Source organism: Triturus cristatus, unplaced genomic scaffold, assembly GCF_964204655.1.
Source record: "Triturus cristatus unplaced genomic scaffold, aTriCri1.1 SCAFFOLD_291, whole genome shotgun sequence".
Classification (NCBI taxonomy): domain Eukaryota; kingdom Metazoa; phylum Chordata; class Amphibia; order Caudata; family Salamandridae; genus Triturus; species Triturus cristatus.
The window spans coordinates 243,887-263,169 of record NW_028188092.1 but is presented as its reverse complement, the minus strand read 5'-3'; the positions used below and the strand labels follow the sequence as shown (position 1 = coordinate 263,169).

Here is a 19,283-nt window from a genome sequence, read left to right as displayed (position 1 = left end):
CTCATGCTCCTTCTGTTTGTGACCCCACTGCTCATTTCCTGCTTGTTTTCGTGCCTTTTGCTGCCCACTGCCAACCTCCAGCTCTCATTCTGCCCAATATTTTGCCTCTTCCTGCTCGTTTCTGACCTGCTTCTTCTACCGAGATGTCACATCCACAGCGCCCAGATACCCCTAGTGGTGACGGTGTTTCGCTATTCAAATACTAATTGATAGATTGATTGATTATGTGCTTGCAAAGGATTATCAAATATGGAATTAGCTTTTTAGAAATATAAGCAGCTGTCACCAGAGAGGCTTTCAGTGAATCCAACAACTATCAAACTTGTGCTGTGAAACCTGTGTGAGCAGCAGGTTTGTAGTTAGGAATAAGTGACTTGTAAAGAAATGTTCAGATATGCTTCGGGCTGAGATGCTGTACGGCTTCTTCTGTCGAGACATATTGAAAGGTAAGAGCGCGTCCTTTCAGCTCCACCCATCTTTAGCCCTTTAAAAAGTAATGTAAGAATCTGAAAAGTTAATGTCAGAGGGAAACATTTATGTATTTCCCCACTGCACCTTCACAGGTAAAGCATCAATGTATGACCAAACACACCTGAACACAGATCTTCATCTGCCTAATGATCGGGGACTACTTTGATCAATTGATCTTCAAGCCCACATTTCTAGAAAGTTATACGTTTATTTATATTTTGAATTTCTGTAAATATATGGACATATAACATTCCTGTATTTAAAATTCTCCTCTCCAATGCTACAGGTAACTAGGTTTTAAAGGTTGGCCAAGTCAATGGAACTTACAGCTCTTGCCTGTGTCCAGGTCTTGTGCCCTTTCTATCATGCCCTCACTCTGTGCCCCAGCTGCTCTGCAGGTAGAACGAGGATGTAAAAATGTACCCTGTTGTCATTCCATCTCCCACCACTGGAAGCGCTAGAGTCTCATTGATAAACTCTGATCTACTCTTATCACTGGATCTATAAGCAGACCAGTTGTCCTGAGGGGTATTGGCTCCTTCAATGTTCACAGCATTTTTACTTCCTTTGAAGCTCCTGAGCAGTTATGATGAACAAGACTAAGATGCGAGTGCCCAAGTAAATATAGCAAACTAAAAAAAATCTATGGTATGTAAAATATACAAACTGTATGTATATGTCGTAGACTGTCTCCCTTGCAGTGTGGCATGTAGTGCCACGTGACAATATCGCTTCAAGGCTACATATTATTTTTTAAAACTATTTGTTCTCTGGTATTGATATCCTGACTAAATAGAATGATATAACATTTGGGAATGAATATACAGCCCAGCAGTCCAGCACTAGAAGCCAAGATGGCAAAGATCTCCACGGCCACCATGTTGCGGCCCTTAGTGCTCAGGTAGGCAGGAATGAAGGAGACCCAGACACTACAGAACACCAGCATGCTGAATGTGATGAGCTTGGCCTCGTTGAAGCGGTCAGGGAGGTTCCTAGCGAGAAAAGCAACCATGAAGCTAGCAAAGGCCAAGAGGGCCACGTAACCAATCACACTGTAGAAGGCAGTGACAGAGCCCTGGTCACACTGCAAGATTATCTTCCCAGTCTCAGACTGTGTGTCAGTGCCAGGGTGAGGTGGAGAGGTGAGCAGCCAAGACAGACAGATTGTCACTTCTCCTAGTGTGGACAAGAGGACAAAAGAGCCGGACACCCGTGATCCCAGCCATCTGCTTAATCTGCTCCCAGGCCTGGTGGCATTAAAGGCAATGACAACAGTGATGGTTTTTGCTAAAACACAAGACACAGCAACAGTAAAAACGATCCCAAATGCAGCTTGTTGGATCAGACAGGTCCATGTCCCGGGGCGTCCTATAAATAGAAGGGAGCAGAGAAAGGCCAACATTAGGGCGGCGAGTAGTGCGTAGCTGAGATCTCGGTTATTGGCCTTGACTATTGGTGTGTCTCGGTGTCTAATAAAGATTCCCAGCACTACAGCTGTGGCTATAGAGAAGGATACAGCTGTGAAGACCAAAGTCTCACCAAGGATATCGCTGTATGAGAGGAAAGCAATGGTTTTGGGGATGCAGTTGTCCCTCCTGACATTGGGCCACTTGTCCTCAGGGCACTTCAGGCAGTTTTCAACATCTAAAGTGAAAAAGATATTTTAATAATTTGTAAAAATAGAAGCTACACATGTTCCATCAATGCTACATGCAGCATAATGTCAACAAATTTGTTAATGAAATTCTGATATTTAAACAATAATTACAATAAAGGTGATTCATGACATAATATTAGGTTCTTGCAATGTCTTGTTGCCTTTAGTAATGTTCTCCCATTATACATTTATCCCTTTGACTATCAAATCACTACCATCTCTCCACACTCATCACAATACTCTCCTGTTCTTTCTTGGATCACATAAATCCATTGACCCTCTCCCTTGCCTTTTATTTAGGCAACAATTTATTCATAAATGGTAAACAAACATTTAGCATGCTAATTGCGATCCAATCCAAATGGAACATATTGCAATCGAGGAGTTCTGGTGAGATCATTAACCAGGTCAGGTGGTTTATAAATGTCACCAAAGCACCAGAAGCCCTCTCTTGATGCACGCAAAGGTTGGCTGCGTACAGGGCTTTTTTCAATTTTTTATGGCATTTTGCCATCTCCTTTAAAATTTGTACTGAGCGATAACGACTTTAAAAAAATCACACATTTGCTTTTTATGCAGCTCACAAAATGACACCCTCAGACCTGCTCCTAATCTGCCATTGCCGCAGGGCTTGGCTTCAGGACCAGGCTCTGTGTCGAGTCCACGTGGCCACTCCACCTTCCCTGCTCATGGCCTGGCATGTACCAGTTCTGCACTATGCAAAGGGTTTGACCAGGGCCTGTGCCCAGCCTACATTGGCCACTCAGCCTCCACTGCTCATGGCCTGGCACGTAGCAGTTCTGCACTATGCAAAGGGTTTGACCAGGGCCTGTGCCCAGCCTACATTGGCCACTCAGCCTCCACTGCTCATGGCCTGGCACGTAGCAGTTCTGCACTATGCAAAGGGCTTGATGAGGGCCTGTGCCCAGCCTACATTGGCCACTCAGCCTCCACTGCTCATGGCACGTACCCCTTATGCATTGTGAAAAGGCTTCACCCAGGCCCTGCGCCCAGCCCACTGTGGCCACTCAACCTCCCCTGTTCAGGGCCTGGCAAGTTCCCATTCTGGTGCTATCAGTATTTCACAACTGCATATACCCCCTATGCACACTTGCACATAAAATTTGGGGTCTGGTCTGGACAGGCTGGTGATAGGGCAGAGCTGTCAGTTCATGTTGTTTATTTTTATCGAGGTTTATTTATTTTTGTGCATAAGTTAATTAAAACCACTGCATAACAGATAAAATAGTTTAAAAAAAATGATACTAAACCTTAAGAATGGGTACATTAACTAAAACACTCCAATTGCTTCCGTGTACAGATAAACAGGTTTTTTACATAGAACATTGTGGTGGGTCCTTGAGTCAAAGCTCAAAAAAGGTAGGTTGATTTCAGGTAATGTGCAAGAAGGCACGCGTTTCCCGGGGGCCGACCCATGCAGACAGTATCCCCAGAGTTCTATCCCTTTAGTTCTCCGGCTCTCTAGCCCTCACCTTTTAGCAGCATGTTTTTGGCCCGAGGGCCAATTCTCTAATAATCTGAATACTTGGGTTCTTAAAAAAAGAAAAGTTGTTTCTGGCTGCCTAGCGCCAGGACAGCATTAGAGGGTAGCTTCATCATCATCATGGTGAACTGAGCAACACTATTCTCAGAATAATGGAATCATGGCTTGAACCGGGGAATGACCTGCAAGGATCGCACCATCCAATTAGGAGGAGGTATCGTCATTGTTCACAAAAACACCTTCCGCCTGACCACCCACTCAGACAACCGAACTACAAACAAGGAACACCTACAGTCTAGACCAACCCCAACACCACCCTCCGTGGCACCCTTGTCTACAGACCTCCTGGCCCCCACCCACACTTCACTGACGCCATTGTCAACTTCATTGCATCCAAGGCTTTAGCATCCACCGATTATATCCTACTCAGTGACCTCACCTTTCACCTGGAAAACCGCACTCACGCGAACATTGCATCCCTTCTGGAGAACCTTACCAACATCAGACTCAAGAAGCTTGTCACCACTTAACACACACAGGGGAGGCACACATTCAGCCCGGTCTTTCTTACAGTGGAAACATCTCCTACAGCCACACCACCGAACTCCTCTGGACCAACCACCACTGCGTGCCCTTCACCTTCACCACTCCCACCATACACCAAAGCCTTCACCACCCCCATGTTGTAGCTGGAACAAGGTCACCGAAGAACATCTTACCACCTTTCTCAGCACTACCACACTACCACCATCAGCAGACGCTAACACCTCAGCACGGAACCTCCACTGATGGATCTCCAACTGCACCTGCACTCTGGCACCCCTCAAGAAGGCACCCGGCAAGCAACACTCCAAGATAGACAGCTGGTTCGCTCCCTCCCTCTACGAGACCAGATGAACCTGTAATCAACTTGAGAAGAGATAGAGGAACAATAAGACTCAGGTTACCCACGCAACCTTCAACACAACTATTACCGTACGCCACCTCCTCCTCGAAACTACAAAGAAAACAGCCTTCCAATACAGAATCAACACCAATGCACACAACAGCAAAAAACTCTTCGCCATTGTCAAGGAGTTTGCCAGGCACAACAGTGATACCACAGACATCCCACCCTCCCAAGACCTCTGTAACAAACTCGGCACATTCTTCCACCACAAGATTAGGCAGATCTACAAGAGTTTCAACACTCAAGAGCATCCTAAAACGCGCGACACCATTCCACCGAACCACGCCACACCACATCAGATCCTCCTCAACTGGACCCCGCTCACTTCAGACAACATACTCAAGATCATGAACAGCATACACTCCGGAGCCCCCTCAGACCCTTGCCTGCACCACATCTTCGACAGAGCAGCCACCTCCATCACCCCCAAACTTCGCCACGCCATCATCTGCTCTATTGTGACCACCACCATCCCCATCAACTGGAAACATGCCTAGATAAATCCCCGGCTGAAGAAGCCATCTGCTGACCCGAGAGACCTCAAAAACACCAGACACTTTTCTGCTCCCCTTCCCAGCCAAGGTCATCGAGAAGGCTATCAACGCCCAACTGTCCAAGTTCATCGAGGTCATCAAAGTGAACCATGTCCTGGACATCTCCAAATCTGGCTTCTGAAGCAATCACACCACCAAGACTGCACTCCTCACCGCAACTGACAACATCCGCTCCCTCTTCTATCAAGGCAAAACCGCAGCCCTCATCCTGCTGGAATTTTCGGCCACCTTTGATACTGTCCACCACACCCTGAGCACAAGACTCCACGATGCCGGCATCCGACAAGGCTGGGGACTGGATTCACTCCTTCCGCACTGGCCAAACACAGTGAGCCAGACTACCTCCGTTCCTCTCAGAACCCACAGAGATCAGCTTTTGAGAACCCCAGAGCTCCTCCCTGCACCCCACCTTCTTCAATGTCTACAAAGCCCCCCGCACTGCCATCATCAGGAACCACAGACTCAACATCATCTCTTAAGCCAAAAACACCCAGCTGACACTCCCCCTCACCAACGAACCCACAACCGCCAGAATCAACTTCTACAGAGAGATGAAGGCCGTTGCCACCTGGATGAAAGGCAGCTGCCTCAAACTCAACTTGACAAGACTGAAGTACTTATCTTAGGACCTACCCCCTCAGCTTGGGATAACTCCTGGTGTCCTGCTGCACTTGGAACCCCCTGCCCTCACAGACCACGCATGTAGCCCCAGCATCATACTGGACACTTCGCCTACAATGAAGTGCCAGATCAACACCGTATCCTCATCATGCTTCCACACGCTCTGCCTGCTTTGAAAGACTTTCAGATCGATCCCCACTGAATCCAGAAAGATGGTCACCCTCACACTAGTCAGCAGCAGACTCAACTGAGTCGATGTACTCCACACGGGGGGTCACCAAGAAACTCCTCAGGAAACTACATAATATTTGAAATGCTGCAGCCAGACTGGGCTTCAACATCCCCTGCGGCAGCCATATCACTGAACGCCTTCACGAACTCCTCTGGCTCCCAGTCCACAAAGGAATTACCTTCAAGTTCCTCACACATGTCTACAAAGCACTCCACAAAGCAGGAACAGCATTTATGAACCACCACCTCTCATTCCACCTACCCACCAGACCCCTTTGCTCCACCCAACTGGCCCTGGCCGCCGTCCCACAGATCCACAATACCAGAACTGGAGGAAGATCCTTCTCCTACCTCGCCACCAAGACCTGGATCACCCTGCCCCTCCACCTCAGGCAATCGCTGTTGTTTGCCCAAATCAGGAATGATCTCAATACCTTGCTTTTTTACTGTACCCCTTCCCCCCCAGCACCTTGAGACCCTCATAGGTGAGTAGGTGCATTGTATAACCCCCTGATTGATTGATTAATTGATTTATTGATTGATTGAATTTGGCACAGGAATGGGCAAGCCACAGGCCATCATCCCACACTCTCTAGTGATTGCAGTGTGCAACATGTTCCAACTATGTTTCACTTTCTGCCTGTGCTCTCTGGCTCTTGTAGGGACCAGTGGATGAGCAAGCAATCAGTGGTCTCTGGTACATTAGGCGAATAATAGAGCACCCTAGTATTACAGAAGGAGATGCAGACATATGGACAGCCCCTTTTCTAAAATAGATAGCGCAGGAGCAGATGAAAAACTAGTGCTATCTCAAGAGGGCATTCCCTCATTTACATGGGTGCAGACCCATGCAAATGAGGGAATCTCTGTGCTGTATTATGGACGGGGGCGCAAAGGCAAAAGAAGTGTTAGGTGTTGCGCTGACAGTGCATCACAAAATGGTGTTGCACTGTCACTACGCCCTCTGATGGCAGCATTCTGGAGGGGATCACGGGGATCCTATGGTCCCCCCACACATACCGTTCCAGGGGGTGCAGCCACTCACTGCACCCACCTGCAAGGGGATATCTCTCCCCTCTTCAAAGTGTAGGTAAGTATTTTCAGGTGTTCAGCATTATGACCACAGTGACAGTGTTATGGGTTGCAGGTGTGTTTGTGTAGCATGAAATGTATATACATGTTTTAGTTTAACTGCAGTTCTCTATGTTGTCAGATAGCCTTACAGCACGCAGCTCATGGCTAGGCCATGATCCCGAGCTAAAGGCTGAGTTGCATGTCAAGCCCTTGAAACGCGAGGAAAAGAAAGAGAACCATTGGAATGTTGGACCTCAAGGCTTTTTACCAGCTATTATTAGCCCTGAGCCACTTGAGGACAGTTTTAGATACGTCGATACCAGTGGAGAGGCTTTGTTGTTCTGTTTCACTGCCTTTTTTGGAAGGAGGTTACGTTTTAGGGCATCTCTTTGCAAGGTTGTCATGTCCTGTTTGTGTTTTTTTTTCTATAAGGATGAATGATCTCAGTTTTAGCACAGCTCAGAAGTTTCCATGAAACGCTAAGGGCCCGATTCCGATCTGGGATGTAAAATGTACCGACCGACAAGTACCGGGACTGGAGTCCGAGCCACACGTACACTCTCCGTACAGCCGTACGAGTACGATGCCATGCGTTTGATTTCCAAACGAGTCTCAGGGAGCGCAATACGCACACCTGAGCCGCACGGTCAACAGTGACCCGCCAGTAAAGGGAACGCAAAACTTACCGACCGACACGGACCCGGACTGGACCCGAACGACACATATACGCTCCGTACGAGCATACAAGTACGATGCAATGCATGCAAAAGCAAAATGACTAGCACGGAGCACAATCCGGAAGAACGAGACGTACGGGAAACAGTGACTACCGTTGAAAACAGCCGGTCTCGACCGACGCGTACGCAAACGTTGCAACACAGCACATTGTGAGTGAGACAAACTCAGAGTATCTCCCGATTGCCCCTGTCCACGTCATTCACAGTCAACTGAACGTCTCTGTCATGCACAACAAAAACCACGTTGAAATCCAGAGAAAAAGATTCAAACAAGCAATGTCTAACTCAATAAAGAAATAAGAAAAAAAAAGACACACCCACAACTCCACCTACATTTAATGCCCAAGTCCACTACCATGATCCTTTGGCCATTTTCAAACACATCACAGCAGAGAAAACAACTACACTACACTCTGAGCCACACCCACAACTCACTCACCACACAACATCCACACCATTATCACCTCCTAAACACACTCACAACAAGCAAGAGAAACTGACACCCACTCACCCTCACTTACTCCCTCACACACACATCAATCTCCACAACCACCCAGCACCATGCCCCCACAGAAGAATCCAAAGTTCACAGATAGTGAGTTAGAAGTATTGTTTGATGAAATACTCTGAGTAGAGCCACATCTATTTGGAACCTTTGTCCATCAGACACCCATGTCACAGAATGCACAAGCACCTTGCCTGCGCACAAAGGATGACATCCAGAACAGGTACTACGATGTGCAAAGGAGGGTCAAGAAGCTCATAGCCAGAGAGCACACCTTGAGCCAGCGTACTGGTGGTGGCCCTCCTGCAAAACCAACATACTTCATGTCCTGGGAGGAGAAAGTGCGGGCCATACTCCCACCGGAGGGCATCCATGGATTGACAGGAATACCAGAGTCTGGTGAGTATACAACCAATCTAGTCAACATTGTGTGGCAACACACACACATCACTGAGAAGGGGACATTGAAAACAAGTAGCATTAGCAAAGCCAAATTAAGCCTGTAAAAGGTTATTCAGTGATGTGGATGCTAGTTACAGAAAGGCAATAGCTGCTATCCACGAGTAACATAGCACTAGGTCATAACATGTAAAAACCTAACAACAAATACAGCAATGCATTGGTATTAAACACCAACAAACACTGTCAGCCATCTTGCCAAACCTGCCACACCACCTCCAAGGGAAGCTGAGTCACAGGAAGGAAGTTTGGGAATGCTGGGAGGGTGGGTGTATCCAAAAGCCTGATGGGAGTTGTAGTCACAGACACCAGACCCCCTGCCACTTGGTCCATCAAGCCCACCCTGAACCATGTCTACCTCTCAGGGAGTGGAAAAGTACTGACAATATGGCTGACACTGTGCCCTGCAATGGGGAGCACAAGGGCCTGGTGGGGGTTGTGCACCAACATACACCAGGACTCCACTGACTGACATCCAGAACTTTAACTAGGGCTCTCTGCAATGGAAGCAACCTACAGGGGGATTGGCAGGCCTCCATGGGAGAAGGTGGGCCTGCAAGTACACCAAATACCAGCCATCCAGCAAATACACACACCTTCACAGCAGGAACAAGTACACCCCTTAGGACCACTCACACAAAAAGTAAATGCCCTGGCAAGATGCATGACACATGGGCCAGATGTATGAATTGGCTGCAAGTCCCACCTATGCACGTGCCCCCTAAAAACACTTCACACTGACAGCCACTGCAACTGTATGTAGACTTTCTCTGTCTGGGCCTGCAGTGTTGCAGGGGTGCCCCCTGTCCTAGCTGTGAAGGTTTGTGCCCTCTATGACATTTGGGGAGGTGCACAAAGAGCACAGACCAAAACCCACAAACCAAACCACATACACACCATTCACAGGTGACACATAACAGTGAATGGAATGGCCACAGTAACATAGCTGACACCGTAGCATGGTGTCATTGTTGCAAGGCACTTTGGTGATCTGCATTCCACTCCTACATCGTGCAGCGTTGATTGCATCCCTCACACAACACTCCCCTCACTGTCATTTTCACTTGCAAGACAAAGAGCAACCTGGACTGGGTAGGAGTAGGCATAAAACTTAAAGCAGCATAGGTCAAACACACAAACCCCTGGGCCTCACTTTCATGAGCATGGGAAAGTCTGTGATCTGCCTTGGTCAATCCCCTTTACCATGGATGAGATTGACCACATAAATAACATCGTCACGCACAGAACTCTGCCCCAACATCATTAGCTACAGACAACACCATCAAATATGTGAAATGATATGTGAACTAGGGACACACAAAACACAATAGTATTTCCACAGTGAATGCAGCCACACCGTACTGTGTCCATGTTGTTCAGACACAACAATGTTACTCACAAATACAAGCACAAATACCAGCACACATCGTCCAAACGTGCTACATATCGCAAGCTGGAAGTGCATGTATGTCATTGTTAAAGTACTAATGTTGAGAGGAGGGACACACCTATGTCAGGCACATGAGGGCACATGAGTATCGATGCCCATGTACAGTCAAATAATCATGATATGAGATGTCCATGCGCACAGCTCTTTGTGCCCATCAAAATGCTCAAGCATCAAATGACATTGTGCTAAACCAAAATAGACACCGGTCTCTGACAATGTAGGACAATGTAATGTACATACACTCTTCATGACATGCAGTGGCAACTGTGATGTGTGTGAATCGTTGATGTGTGCAGAAACATCACATACATTGTGTGTCTCTTCCACCCACAGGGGATGCTGGGGACACAGCAAGAATAGAAGAGGAATCCCAGTCCCACACACTGGATGTGCCTGAGTTTCCCGATGTGGATGCCTTCATGTCCTCTTCAGACAAGGATGAATGACCTGGCACCCCCGGTGTGGCTTCACTTCCAGCCTCAGCAGCTGCAACATCAGCACACCCTGCCACCACTCCTGGACCATCTGCAAACACTTTAATCACCCCTGCCAACACAGATAGACCAAGGCAACAGGACAACGACAGCACAGGTACACAGGGGAGCCAGGAGCTGACGGACAACAACACCAGAGCCAACACAGACAGGGCCCCAGGGTTGCCTGTGCCTGCTAGGGCAGCTCCTGCCTGTGTGGGCAGGGGTGGTATGAGGGTGGTCAGGGCGAGGCCACGGCCTGCAGATGGGGCTGGACTGCAGGAAGATTCACAGTTGGGACGCATCATAGATGCGTACCAGGAAAGCACCGGAGGAGTTGGCCAGGTTGTGGGGATCCTCAGGGACATGCAACAACAGCAGGCTGCACATCATGCCAGAATGGACTCGCACATGTCCTGGGTGGAACAACACATGACCCAGATGGAGTTAATAATTGACAAATCAAATGACCTTACGGCGGTGCATAGGGACATATTGACATGCCTCCGCCAGATAGCCAACAACATGACCACACTTCCCCTTTTGCCCACTACAACAGTGGCCACTACATCACCAACTGCCACAGGGAGGGAGTGGGACTCTGGCGGAGAGTCCCTTGCACAGCAGCAGCCTGCATATGAGGGTCCCCCAGAGAAGAAGAAGAGGGGTCGTCCAAAGAAGGACAAGTAAGGGGCAGATCGCCATGCATACCCACCAGGACGTGACTACCTGTTCTAGACATCATCCAATGTGTGGAAAGCGTTAACCTTGTTGACTGTTGCTAAACTCCCACACATGTGATGGCAGATCTATGTTGGACCAATGTCCCAAAGGAATTTCATCAACCAACACTACCAACTGGACTGTGAGATTTGGATTCCTATTGCACTGTACAGCACTTCCACTTATGTATAACTTTCCAACACATGCATGTAAATAAATACACTACAACATAATACGTGCGTCTGTTGTGACTGAAACGTGGTTTGTGTCATTGAGAGGATGAACTACTACAGCTATGTGAACACAGTAATATGAGTCATGATGATGTGACATATGTGAGGTAGACACCCCACTACGTCAACACAACACACACTTACCATGCCCATCTAACTCATCATCCCAACACATGTGAACAGAGATTGCAGTGTGATGCATGTACAAAACACCCATCCTGAGTCTGTGGCAAGCTGCCCACAGGTACAGCATGCAAACGAATGTTGGATGTGTGGACACAGTCAAAGCACACTCCAAAGTGATACACAGGTTTATTACACCAGCCAGAGTCATAAGTCATCAACAGATGGGAGGTAACCTCACTTGACAGCGAGCACAAAGTCAGCCACTGGTAAACCATATTAGTCCAGGCGTGTGTGGCACATCATAGTTAGGACAACGGCAGCCTGCTGTCTGCACCAGGAATCTGTGATTTGGGAGGTCACACGTGACCGAACACCAGCCATAGGACACTGTGGAGCACAAACATACAACACCATTAGAATCACTGAATGACAGCATACATCTACAATACACATACCAGTCACTAAGCTCAAGATACCTGGACACAACGCAGTTACAATCCCAACACTGTTTGGTAGCACATACTCAATAGTAGGACACATCACTGCAGGCAGCCTGTCAATGAGCACACAGACACACTTAAGCAGCAACATTGCAAAACCTACACATATCAGCCAATTACAAAACATAGGCAACATATCACTGTATACTCACTATCATGTGAAGAAGTTGTCGATGAGCTGTGTTCGTACATCCCCCTCACCCTCACCATCACTGGCAACAGGCCCCAGTGATGGATCCTCCACGGCAGGCGGCTGTTGGTCATCATCATCCAGGAAGAGAGGCAACTCCTTCCTCACTGCCGGGTTGTGTAGCATGCAGCACACAGTAATGATTTTGCACACCTTGTCACCGGCATATTGTACGGCACCTCCATTCTTGCCCAGGCAGTGTAATCTGATTTTCAGTAGGCCAAATGTCCGCTCTATCACTCTCCTGGTCCGCCCATGTGCCTCATTACAACGGATCTCCACAGGTGTAACAGGGTTCCTGAGGGGGGTCAGCAACCACGGCATGTTTGGGTATCCAGAGTCACCTACATACAAACATTCAATGGGTTGGAGAAGTGGGTGAATCTCTAAAATTAATAAAACACACAAGGGAACAGATAATACACACCAACAAGCCAGGCATGCTGGTTTGGCAGCTGTGTCATCATGTTTGGTATCTGACTCATCCGCATAATATAAGCATTGTGTGCAGAACCAGGGAAACGTGCACACACATGCGAGATGGTTATGTCTGGCAGACATACCACAAGGGCATTAATAGAGTGGAAATGTTTCCGGTTCCGGTATGTCTGCTCATGTGCCTGTGGTGGCACCAAAGCAACATGTGTGTCATCTATGGAGCCTATGACATGTGGCATTCTTCTCAAGGCATAAAAGTCTCTCTTAATTTCAGTGAATTGTCCTAGTGTTGGGAATTGGATGTAACAGTTCAGGAATAGCAACATTGCCGCCAATACATCGTGACACACCCGCCTGGACATGGTCTGTGACATCCCACCAGCACCAGCCACAGTGTACTGGAAGGTACCAGTGGCAACGAAGTGTAGGGCTGCCATCACCTTCACCTTGGGGGTCATAGCTGATGGATATGTCCAGCCAATTTGCAAATGTGGTGCCAACTGCTCTGCCAAATCCTCAATTATTGGCCTGGTAAGGCGGTACCGCCAGATGCAGTCACGTTCATACATGGTTGCAAGGTCTGGGAATGGTCTATAGACAGCTGGTCTCCTGCAGAACATAGGTGAGCAATGAAAGTGTGTCAGTGACCCTACATATGTGGCAATAACCATGCACAATATCACATGTAACTTCAGAACAAGACACAATAACGTGTTGTGTGTGCTGTTGGGCACGGACAACAATGTCAGCTATGTGCCCCTCAAATGACATCTCAGCTCTACATGTTCACCAACAAGTGCTCGGCTGGGCTGTGAACAATCAATGTTGTCTCTCCCAGTACATCATCACACATGTCATGTACCCAAAACACACCTCAGTGACTAGGTCAGACAGATGTGTTTCCCACATGACCGGTGTTTGTCTGTCACACACACAGCTATCTTGTCTCGCCACAAGGGCACTGACATTATGTAGCATCAGATGTACATGTCACAACACACCCACAAAACATACATGATGTGCTACCAGGGTGTTGCACAGTCAAAAAATAAATGCCTGTGATGGACAGGAACAACAGCGAATCACATGTCAAAAAAACATAGAGGATGATGACGATTCACAACTACCTCAAATGATCAGAGACATGTGTGTAGCACAATACGCACATACTCAGCATCAACACCACAATGTCAGATGTGGGACACCCAGTGACACACTGACCCTTTCACCTATGAGTCAGGATGTATGTTACATGTGAGCACACAATGGGCACCTAGAATTGTGTACATGCCTCGGGGTGTGATCTGCACATTTGGAAATGACAGTGCTTATGTACATTACACACAGTGGTGTCTGTCACCATCACACCTAGCAAAGCCTGGGAATGTGTGCCACTAAGTCCAACATACAAGATCCCATGTGTACCCACATACTCACAAGCGCACGCCTATGCTATTGACTAAAAATGGTGATCAATGCATGTGAGTTCCCAGGAGACGCGTCGTACACTGACTGAGTGAGACGTGTGCACGCCTATGCTATTGACTACAATGGCGATCGATGCGTGGTTGTTCCCAGGAGATGCATCGTACACTGACTGACCGAGACGTGCGCACGCCTATTGTTAGAAATGGGGGTCTCTAGTTGGCAATGGCTGGTGCCAATGTCCAAATAGGGACCCTTCTTCCTAAGTCAGGGCAAGTGGTCTACCCCCTTTGACAACCCCTGCTCAACCCTGCGGTAACGTAGCACGAGCAGTTAGGCCTATCTCAGAGGCAGTATGTGAATCATTTATGACCACGCACAACACAGTAATAACAAGACCACAAAAGGACACAACTCAGGTAGGTATAGAAAAATATTATCTTTATCTAACAGGTTAACTCGAAATTCTCAAAGCGTTTCAACAACTACAATTCACGCTACCCAATAGGGACACTGACTGAGTTCAAGGCCGGAGCCTACGCAACCTGTTGTGCCCCAACTACACTACAGAACCCTGCCCAATCTGGCACTTACTGGCTTTGATTGTGAGGTCTGCCTCCGCAGTGGCATCAATACCTCCCAGAGGTGGCGCAGGTGGTCCTCCCAAGGGGAGCTAAACACCACAATGTCATCCAGGTAGGCGGCACTGAAGTCTTCCAGCCCAACAAACACCCTGTTGACCAACCTCTGAAAGGTGGCAGGGGCATTCTTCATTCCAAAGGGCATCACCCGGAACTGGTAGTGCCCATCAGGTGTGGAGAAGGCTGACCTCTCCTTTGCTCCCTCAGTCAAGGCAATCTGCCAATACCCAGACGTCAAATCAAATGTGCTGAGGTATTTCGCAGCCCCCAACCGATCTACGAGCTCATCAGCTCTGGGGATGGGGTGCGTGTCAGTCTTTGTGACTGATTTGAGGCCCCGATACACCACGCAGATCTGATGTTCTGGGGTGGCACCAGGCATGGCAGCTTTTGGGACCAGGACCACGGGCTACTAGAGGACTCAATCACCCCAAGGGCAAACATTTTGGTAACCTCATCCTTAATGTAGGCCCTAACCCAGTCAGTCACTCGGTAAGCCTTGTGCTTAATGGGAGGACTGTCCCCGGTGTCCACATCATGGACACACCAATCAGTGACACTAGGCACCAGGGAGAACAGATAACTAAATCGCCCCAACAGGCGACAATCACACTGCTACTCAGGAGTCTGTGTGGGGGAGAGGACCACACCTTCGACTGATCCATCTAGCTCCACGGCACACAGGAGGTCAGGAAGGGGCTGGCTCTCCTCCTCCATCCCAGCATCTGTGACCAGAAGCATTCCCACTTCAGACCTCTCAAAGTGGGGCTTGGGACAGGTAACATGCAGGACCCGCAAGGGGTTCCTGGGAGACTGCAAGTCCACCACGTAGGTAACATGACTTTTGCGCTCCACCACCTCAAAGGGGCCGGTCCACCTATCCTGGAACACACAGGGCTCCACTGGGGCCATGACCCAAACCTTTTGTCCAGGCTGAAAGTCGATCAGAGTGGCATTCTGATCGTGCTAGCGTTTCACCTCTTCCTGGCTGGCTCCCAGGTTTGCCTCAGCAAGTTTCATGAAACGCCGAGTCTGGTTTCTGAAGGCCAGCATGTAATTAAACACATCCTGGGGAGGTTTCCTGGGCGATTGCTCCCAGCCTTTCTTGACCAGACTCAGAGGCCCTCTTACCGGATGACCATAGAGCAGCTCAAAGGGACTAAATGGATTTCTGTGGCACCTCACGATAGGCAAACAACAGGCATGGCAAGAGGACATCCCACTTACACCTCATGGGCTCACCTAGGCCCATAATCATGCCCTTAAGGGTCCGGTTGAATCTCTCAACCAGCCCATTGCCCTGGGGTGGTAAGGAGGGGTAAACTTATACGTTACCCCACACTCCTCCCACAGAGACTTCATGTACTTGGAGATGAAGTTAATCCCCATCAGTGCCCGTCCCACCATGGGGGCCATCACTGTCCTGAGCGGGATGGCCTCAGGGTACCTGGTGGCATGGTCCACCAAGATAAGGATTTACCTGTTGCCCATGGCTGTCTTGGGGTCCAGAGGCCCCACAATATCAATGCCCACTCTCTCGAATGGGGTACTCACAACAGGGAAGGGCTGTAGGTGGGCCTTAATCTTCCCCCACTCTTCCCACTTGCCTGGCAAGTCTCACACGTCCTGCAGTGAGCATCAGAGCTCCTGCGCATCTGGGGCCAATAGAAGTGGGTGACCAGCCTCTCAAAGGTCTTGGTCTGCCCCAGATGTCTGGCCAATGGTACATTATGAGCCAACCCCAGTAGGAAGGTCCTGAAGTGCTGGGGTACCACCAGCACACGGGCTGACCCAGGCTCAGCAACCTTAGGCTCGATGTAAGGGAGGTCATTCTCCCAATAGATCCAATGTGACCCTGTCTGATCACCTGCTGCTTGGGCAGTGACATGTCGCCGCACCCCCTCAAGAGAAGGGCAGGTGCTTTGTTGCTCACAAAATTCCTCCCTGGTGGGCCCCCCTTCCTGATGCCAATGGGTCGGCTCTGGTAGGTCCCACAGTTCAGCCACTTGTTCCCCTGTAGGTTACAGGGCATCCCCCTCAGGGCCTGCTCCCTCCGGGACCGTGGGAACCGCGGGGGCCGGTTTATTGCACCCCCTACCCCTTCTCTTTAAGGCAGGGGCCTGGGCCATAATTTCAGGCTCCAGGCCCTCTTGAATACCATTCTGAGCTGACATGGACTGAGTGGGTGCACACGCCCACTCAGGTAGGCCCAACATTTCCAAATGAGACTTTCTCTCTAACGTAGCCCATGGAGAGTTCTCTAGATCATTGCCTAACAGACAGTCTACAGGCATGGCGGGCCTCATCGCCACTTGAAGAGTTCCTGAGACCCCCCCCCCCCACTCGAAGGGAACCTGATCCACCTCATACTGGCTCTCTGAGTTGTCTGCTGACACTACGGGGCAAAATGCATGGGGGACAATCTGGTACTTTAAAATTTGGGACCGCGTAGGAGGCAGGGCCCTACCCCTGTCTATTCCGGTATTAGCGAACCGCGAATGGCCAATGCAGTATGTACAAGTGCTTTGCATAACGTTTCATCGATAAATGCACTGTGCATACGATATTACGCATTGACTTCGTGGGTTCCATCTTGGAGCGGTGGCCATCTTATGGTTGCCCTCACATAGGCTACACATTAAGGACAAGTACAGGCCTTTAGAACACATGTGCCTTCCATTGACTTCTCTGTGACCTGTGCGACTTGGCTCCACCGCCCCAGCTCAGTCCGGTCCCACGAGCTGCCCGTCCTACGGCCACCTGTGATTAGCATCAGGGTTTGACACACCATAAAGCCTTTTCATCCCACACGAGCCTCCGGCTAATCTCTTTCACACCTGACTCTTCCTGCTTTATGGCTTGTTTTACAAACAGGAGGTGCCCGTGTTTATTGGGGTCTGTTGATATCTGATGTGGGATCTGAGCCTCGCTGGGTAAATAATTGTGGGCTGGCTTAACTGGAATGTGGGATGGTCATCATGACTCTGCCTTTTCTCTTGTAATGAATACATATGAATGACCATATCGTAAAACAAGGAATGTGTGCCTGAAGCATGATATTTTGTATATAAGGAGAAGCCCGTTTCTGTAAGTTTAAGCAGTCTCCTGAGAACATACATTGTGTTGTACTTCTCTGATACCTGTAATTGGTCTGCAGCCAATAAACAAGATCTTTGACTTCACCCAGAAGACTCTGTGTTTCTGTAGGTCTGAAACAGGAAGAACCCGAAGTCCTAGGGTGTGTTCCCCTGCACCGCTGGGTTTTAAAAACCCAGTACTTCAACAACCTGCTCTTTGGACACCAACCTGGAGCTGACAGCAGTCACATTAGCTCTTGTGTCCCTGAGAGCCTCTACCCTATGGCCATTGATGGTCACCCACTGCCGGTACTTCTTAGTGTTATTAGGCAGTGTGGGGTTAGAGAGCTTCTCAAAGTCTCCTTGCGAGACAAGGGTTAACTCTACGGGATCCCACCCACCTTGGACCTCCACCTCCCCCCCAGGGCTACACTGGCAATCTGGTGGGATGGTGCACGGGGTGGTGCACGAGGGGTGCATTGGGGTCCCTCTGGGGTCACTGGAGATCAAAATACCGGTGGCCTACTTGACCACACTTGAAACAAGTGAGTGGCCCCCTCTGAACAGGCCTACCTGTCGGGGACACTGGCTTCTTCTCAGGGGGACGCTGGGAAACCACTGCTTGGGTCCCTGGAGAATTACTTTGGGGTCCTCTCTGGAACTCCCTCGGCTTACCCTTGTCCCCCCCACTTCTCTGCTGGGGACCCTGCCCACCTCTGGCGAAGTCTCCCACAAAACCTTTGCGGACCCAGGTGCTCACCTAGCGTTCCGCCTCCTCAGCAAGTTTCCTAGGGTTAGTCAGCTTGCTATCAATCAGGTGCTGCATAGCTCTGGAAAACAGTTACTAGAAAAATGCTCCCACGCAAACAAATCATACAACTGCTCAAAAGTTTCCACCTTGCTACCTTTGACCCAGCGATCCATTGCTCTGCAGAAATACGACACATATTCAACCCATCTGGTACCCTCTAACTTCTTACAGGTTCTAAACCTCTGCCTGTACATTTCTGGGGTCAAACCATAACGGGTTATCAAAGCTTCCTTCATATGGGCATACACCATCCTGCTCTCCTCAGGCAGGTCCAACAGGGTATCCCTACCATCACTCACAAAGCGTACCCACAACCCCGCTCCCCAATCCTTCTCAGGGACCCGGTGGGACACCATGGCTATCTCATATGCGGCAAACCATTGCCCAGTATCCTCACTCGTGGACTAATGACATCTTTATGAACATAAACTCTA

The 19,283-nt window shown here is 49.1% G+C and overlaps 1 pseudogene; it reads right to left on the bottom strand.

The window, feature by feature from the left end:
• Positions 1-1,210: 1,210 nt before the first annotated feature.
• The window catches only part of LOC146769595 (vomeronasal type-2 receptor 26-like), a 140,159-nt pseudogene continuing 122,086 nt past the window's right edge, over positions 1,211-19,283 (bottom strand).